Genomic DNA, 6,948 nt, shown 5'->3' with positions numbered 1-6,948 from the left:
GTAAATTAAATTTACTCTCATCTGTATAAAGAACCTATAAATTGTACAATATATTTTTTTTTGTAATTTTTAACTGTTTTCTATAACTTACCGTGTTCCAGAACTCAGGCGATTTAAGTAAATAGTCTTTAGCAAAAGCGATTCTTAGCTTCTTGTTCTTGTTGCTAATGAACGGCTTATTCCGAGCGATTCTACCATGGAAATCATTTTTACGAAGAACAGTACGTACCGTCTCATCACATACTGTAACTCAAGATCTTTCCTCCAACCCTATTTTCAACTCTTTAACGGGTTTAAAAAGATTTTTCTTAACTTCTATTAATATTTTGCGCTCTTCTATTGCTGATATCTTTTTCCCTTGACCTTGCCGTGACTAATATTCCAATCTACATTCGTCCCTATACCTTTTAATTACGATAAATAACCAACCTAACCATGATGCACGCGACTTTTTCAAAAATTTTTTTTTTATTTTTCTACATAGTCTCCTTGTAACTCCGCACACTTCTCCCAGCGATGCTCCCATCTCTGCAACCCTTCCAAATAGTACTTGGCGTCTTTGTCTGCAAAATACGAGTTCACGAAAGAGATTGCCTCCTCATTTGATGAAAATCTCTGGCCGCCGAGCGCAGTTTTAAGTTGAGGAAACACAAAAAAAGTCGCTTGGTGCTAGATCCGGTGAATAAGGTGGATGGTCAAGCAGTTCGAACCGCAATTCGTGGATTTTCGCCATGGCGACTGTTGAGGTGTGAGATGGTGCGTTGTCTTGGTGGAACAAGACTTTCTTTTTTTGCAAATGTGGCCGATTTTTCGAAATTTCTTCCTTTAGCTTGTCCAATAATGATGCGTAGTATGCTCCTGTTATAGTTTTTCCTTTTCCAAGATAGTCGATAAAAATAATTCCATGGCTGTTCCAAAAAACACTCGCCATCACTTTCCCAGCCGAATACACAGCTTTAGGTTTTTTGGGGCTGGTTCCCCCTTTTCAATCCACTGTTTAGATTGGATTTTTATTTCGGGCGTATAATGATGAATCCAAGTTTCGTCTACAGTTATCAATCGGCGCCAAAACTTGGTCTTATTGCCTCTAAACTGAGCCAACAGAGCGCTGGAAATGTTCATGCGTGCACGTTTGTGGTCTAGTATAAGCAAACGCGGCACCCAACGCGCGGACGGCTTTCTCATGCCCAAATCTTGGTTTAATATGTGACAAACAGTTTCTTTTGACATCTTCATAATCTCAGCTATTTCCCTAACTTTAATCCGGCGGTCGTCTAGTACCAATTGATGAACTTTAGCGATGTTATCGTTAGTGGTTACAGTTTTTGGACGCCCAGGACGTTCATCATCTTCCAAGCTCCAGCGACCACGTTTAAATTCAGCTGCCCAAAATTTTACGGTGGTAAACGATGGTGCAGAGTCACCATACACAGAGTCCAACTCATCTTTGATTTGTGAAGGCGTATTGCCTTTCAAAAATAAAAATTTAATTACAGCTCGATATTCAATTTTGTCTATTTTGGGGAAATCACCGAAATAGACTCACAAAAACGACTGTCAACAGATAATTGCGCAAGATAAATTTCTGAAATTTTGGCGAGTAGCTATTATAATATGCACAATTTGAGGTAGAAACTTTTTTTCAGATGTGCCGCTAGCTTCGCGTTGAGGTCGGTTATTTATCGGACAGCCCTCGTATATCGTGCACTGTAGATTTTCCTTTCCCGACTATTTCAGCAATTTCGCATACCGATTTTCCCTCAAAATTTAATTTTATAATAAGTTGGCGTATTTCTAATCCTAAGTGTTTACCTACAGGTGCCATCACGTGCAAACTTCAACAAAAAATCTCACAATGTTCATCACGTCAAATATGATAACTGTTGTCAATGTAACGGCATTTTTTTGTTTCTTAGTGTCCGATTATTTGTTTGTGCTTAAGAATTCTGATTTATTTTGCTTTTGTTAAATTTGTTTTGTAAAAATGAATTTACCCTTGTTGTTTTTTTTTTGTTGTATGAAAAATGAGAGATTGGAGAATACCCACATTTGTATGTTTACGAAAGCAAATGCGAGCCACATACATATGTATGTACATATGTACATTCAAAATAACAAGTGTCACACGCATCTTTCGCATCTCCGTTGTCACGGTCTACCAATAGCCGAAACTGACGCTTTGTTAAAGAGTCAAGTGCTGAACACATTGAGCGCGACAGACTGTTATGTCAAATATTAAAATACACACGTTATTATGGACACAGTTATTTTGTTGTGAAGCTGCCTCAATAACTGTGTTCCTAAGAACGTGTGTATTCTAATATTTGACAGATGTCGTTTGCAGTCTGTCGCACTCATTGTGTTCAGCACTTGTGTGATGATAGAAACTCAAAGCTGCGCCGAAAAAAATAAACGAATGGTCGCCGATTGTCACCGCTTCCCTTGCCGCTGTAACAGCTTTGCCTACAAATGTGAGTAAATATATATGTATGTATACGTATGAGCGTGAATATATATCGACGCAGATTTTTGCGAGTCACGGAAAAATATTTTAGAATGGACAAATATTACAAATCGACAACTGCGTTGTAGCCACTTTTCTCACGTCTTTCTGTGAAGAAGTATCAGAAAGTTGTTCAATTTATGATTTTTAGCTTTTGCCATCGTCGCGAAAAGACGCCTGTAGGCAAAGGCATGCTCGGGGAGATGACACTACTTGCTTTTATGAATGAAGCGAGTTTGCCGGTTGAAAGTGCGCTTGCGTTCATGAATAAAAAAGTTGTTGTTGTGTGTTTTTCTACAAATTTGTGCACCGACTATTTGACTGCCATGCCTATTGACTTGTGTCGCTGCTGATGCTACTTGAGACGATTGTTGTTTTTGTTGAACAATGTTTGTAATTTTTGCGGGTGACATATCTACATGTGTAGGTATGTCTGTATGTAAGTTTGTGTATGCATTATTTGTGTGCCAATGTTATGCGAGCATATTTATGTTCATACTAGCTGTTACCCTGTGCGCTTCGCTACACCTAAATCGATTAAAACTCTTAAGAGTTTTTACTTTGTGTTTTATTTATTGTTGTAAAACCGTTACTTATTTATAAATAAATAAAATATTTATAAAACATATTGGTATACAACATTTTTGGTTTTTCCACCTGGCGCGTAAATGAATAAGCACCTTGGTGTTCCCACTCTCGAGCATGGGACGAACAATTGGCCGTGGGAGAAGCACGATTCTTCCAAATTGATGCCGCACACTTGCGATTTGTTGATCGTCATCGCAAAGGCAAGACGTACTGGGAACTGCAAGCGCTTAAATTCAAACGACATGTCCGTTGGAATCATGGGAATGCGTGGTAAGAGTACAACCTGCTGCCTTGCTATTTAGTATTGTTGATTCAATCAAATTTGGCTACAATTTTTTGACTGAAAGTCTTGTGCCATTACACAAAGTCGGTGGCTTCAGATTTCGTAGAAGTATAATGGGTGAACCGACTTTCAGGACCAAACGATGCGGTGGCAGACCGGGGGGATCCAAAGAATTCAAGAATTCAGTTGGATAATTGACTACTTCACCTTAATTCAAAACGCTATCAATCGATGTATATGTTGTAGCTTCTCCTGGCAGTTTTTCTTGAATGGCAAAATTGATTTCGTTGACGTGTACATTTTTCGGTGCCAATATTGCGCGTTCACTTAAATAATCGTGGCGTTGATAGTGTTGAACAATATTCGGAAACACACTTTCAATCAATTCTTCTTTCGATTGTAAAAGTGTACAAAAGTTGTTCGGCAATGTGATCAAACCGGTATCATCGATTGGTATTTTGCCTTCGCCAATGTCCAACAATTGCTTCGAAAACGCCGCTGCGGATCGATCATTTTGCAATTGGACTCGCATGTTGATGGTAAGAGTCAGCCTTTGAACATGTCTCCACAAAACTGACGATTTTAAACATGCGTTTATTTCGTCGGCAGGAGTTGATCGAGGAATGACTGGCAAAGTTTGCCGAAAATCGCCGCATAATAAGACTAATGCTCCGCCAAAAAATTGTTGCTTTTGGCGTAAATCTTGCATTGTTCTATTGAATGCTTCTAATGACTTTTTGTTAGCCATTGGGCACTCATCCCATAGAACTATTCCAGCTCCTCGCAAAACTTTTGCCATTGCTGAATTCCTCGATATGTTGCACGGTGGTGTTTCAACGACTTGGATGTTCAACGGTAATTTCAACGCAGAATGTGCTGTTCGGCCGCCATCAAGTAGAGTAGCAGCGATGCCTGACGATGTATGTGGCTGGCAATATTGTCAGACGTCCAATGCTATTCACAATGCATCATTCATTACGGCATCTCTCAAATGGATGTACTCTTCAGAACGCAATTTCGCTTGGTTGAATCGAATAAAGTTGACACGTTCGGTCTCGATCTTCGCATACATGTCAACCAAATACTGAGAGAAAAGCTTGCGACATTTCAGGATGTAGTTGTCTTCTTGTGGACGAATCATTATTCTGCACGAATAGAAGTTCATCGCACTGAGTTTTTTCGGTGTTTCTTGGCCTATAAATGAACAATACACAAAATATTGAATCGTAAGTAACATTTCTTCTCAGAAATTGTACTTTTTTACCAGTAGTTGGATTTATCAATCGCATATTAATATGATAGCCGTCATCACCTCTCCAGAATAATATCGGGTGCTGTAATGCATCATAACTACGGTGTAGCTCGGAAACACGCTGAAGTTGTTCGTTTCTACGGTGTAGTACAATATCTCGCGATTTAAACTGTTCGCCAACGACGATGGCCACCGCATCGATTGTTGGTGCGTTGAATCGTCTGGTATGCTGCCCCATTGGCATTTTGTCTGCTCTGATGACGATTCGGTGGTTATCAGACGGCATGTGGTCCAATGCGATTTTGAACAATCGAATCAGTTCATTGTGTTCATGGAGGAATCTTTGCAAATTTAATACGATTTTTCGCCTTGTGCCGGTCGCAATTTTACATCGTTGATTTAGTTGGTCAGTTTCATTACCGATGAAATATATTTGCACAAATTGATAGTCGGCATCGGCAAATGGTATGAGCGAGCCTGCTCGATGGTATATTTGTCCCTGAATCTGTAGAATAAAAATGTCAAAAGTTTCAATGGAAATTCCATGCAAAGTAATCACCTTGAACGTCGGCATAAATGGATCTCTAATGATCTTTGTGGCACCAAAAGAAGTCATTTGAAAGCATGAATTGTATGCTTGTATGTTCTGCAAGAAATGCGTACACGTCGGCGATTCTCCAGTGAGCAAGGAATGTAATGGTTCTGGTGGCGGCTCCAATGCAGGCAGTTTCACTTTGCCACTGGAGCAGCACATGCCAGCTGTTTCTCCTCGAAACTTCGCTGTATGCAATGCGTACAAATAATATCCATTGCTCCAATGGCACCATGCAGGCTGTAGTCGCAGTCAGGATCGTAGTGAAAGCCAACATGTTCCATTTGATGGCGAGGGCGGAGCGGAACTCGGCCTTGACGATAATTTGGCCGTTTATTGTCGGCGAATTCAGCTCTAATCTGTGCACGCTCTCTGTACACCGCTCTACCTCGAGCATTCACTTGAGCGCGTTGCTCTTCGCTTTGATTTCTTCTTGATATTGACATTCGATCTGAATCACTCGTATGCCTGCCAACCGTACTACGAATACAATAGCAATACTCACTAGCTTCGTGTATGTTGCACGGTCAGCAGAAAAACACAAAATCGGTTCGAATAAATGTAGCAAATCGATGGAATTAAATCTGGAAAAAACACACAATGTTGAAACACTTTTTTTTTTACACACACCGCGCATTTCGAACCGCATGGCATCACATACGAAACAACAACAATACTCACTTGCTTTGTGTTGTACGCAGAATGTTAATCACTTTGAAATCTGAGGAAAATACACACAATGTTGAAACATTTTTTTGATGCACTCAGAGCATTCGGAACACTTACGTTCTGTATGTCTTGTTAGCTTGACAGTCATCCATAGAAAGAACGAATGACAGGCAAAAACGATCAACATGCGATGTCAATGTTTTTTTTTTATTAATTGTAAACATCCGCCAGTTGTTACTGTTTATTAGTAAAAGGCATTTGACAGGACTGCCAATCTTGCGGCAAAACATTATTTCATGAGAATTTGTATAGGCGGGATGGGATATATTAATTTTTTATTTTTTTTTTTTTGCAAAACGTGCAATGATACACACATTAAATTTCTTATGTGCACCCTCCAAACAGATCCCAATCACCCCTGAAAATTTCATTGAAATCGGGCAAGCCGTCTAGGAGGCGTATGCGAAGCAGAGTTCGCAAATACTCATCACTGAGCACTCAGCATTTTGTATCGCTGATAAACTCAGTAATGCAGCAGAGAGTGCTCTTAAGCAATTTCTTATTCTCTTACAGAGTATGTATATTTATAAATTTATGTTAAAGTTTAATTGTTGTTGGTGTAAATATTAACAGTTTTGGGTACATGCATGATTAACCGTTAATTTAATTTGTATTGTGTGTATGTAAATAATTTTAATCAGGAAGACGATGCAAAAATACTGTTCTCTAAAAGAATTTCTCTATACAATGATTTTTTTTTTTGTCATGGGTTTTTCCATACTCGGCGTTTTTTCAATTGTCATTTTGGATTAATTTTCGTTAATTTTAACTAAGCATCGTTCCAGGCTCAACGCACAAAATATCAATAACTTGCTTTTGATAAGGTTAAATGAAGAACTTTTTAATAATATGAATTTTTCTTAAGGTAATTTTTCATCAAAAAATTATCAACTTTATTTATTGAATTACTTGTGTTCTCTTTCTATGTATTGAAATATATACATGTTTTGTTTGTTTTAATAAATAAGTACTTACTTATGCACGTACATAGTATGTATGTA

General features: G+C 38.7%; 1 pseudogene; it reads right to left on the bottom strand.

Moving 5' to 3' along the window:
- Positions 1-2,510: 2,510 nt before the first annotated feature.
- On the bottom strand, positions 2,511-6,451 carry LOC125779130 (uncharacterized; annotated as a pseudogene).
- Between the last annotated feature and the right edge of the window lie 497 nt (positions 6,452-6,948).

The sequence above is a fragment of the Bactrocera dorsalis genome, chromosome 6 (assembly GCF_023373825.1).
Source record: "Bactrocera dorsalis isolate Fly_Bdor chromosome 6, ASM2337382v1, whole genome shotgun sequence".
Lineage (NCBI taxonomy): Eukaryota > Metazoa > Arthropoda > Insecta > Diptera > Tephritidae > Bactrocera > Bactrocera dorsalis.
Note: the sequence above shows the minus strand (reverse complement) of the source record. Positions and strands in the feature narration are given on the sequence as shown.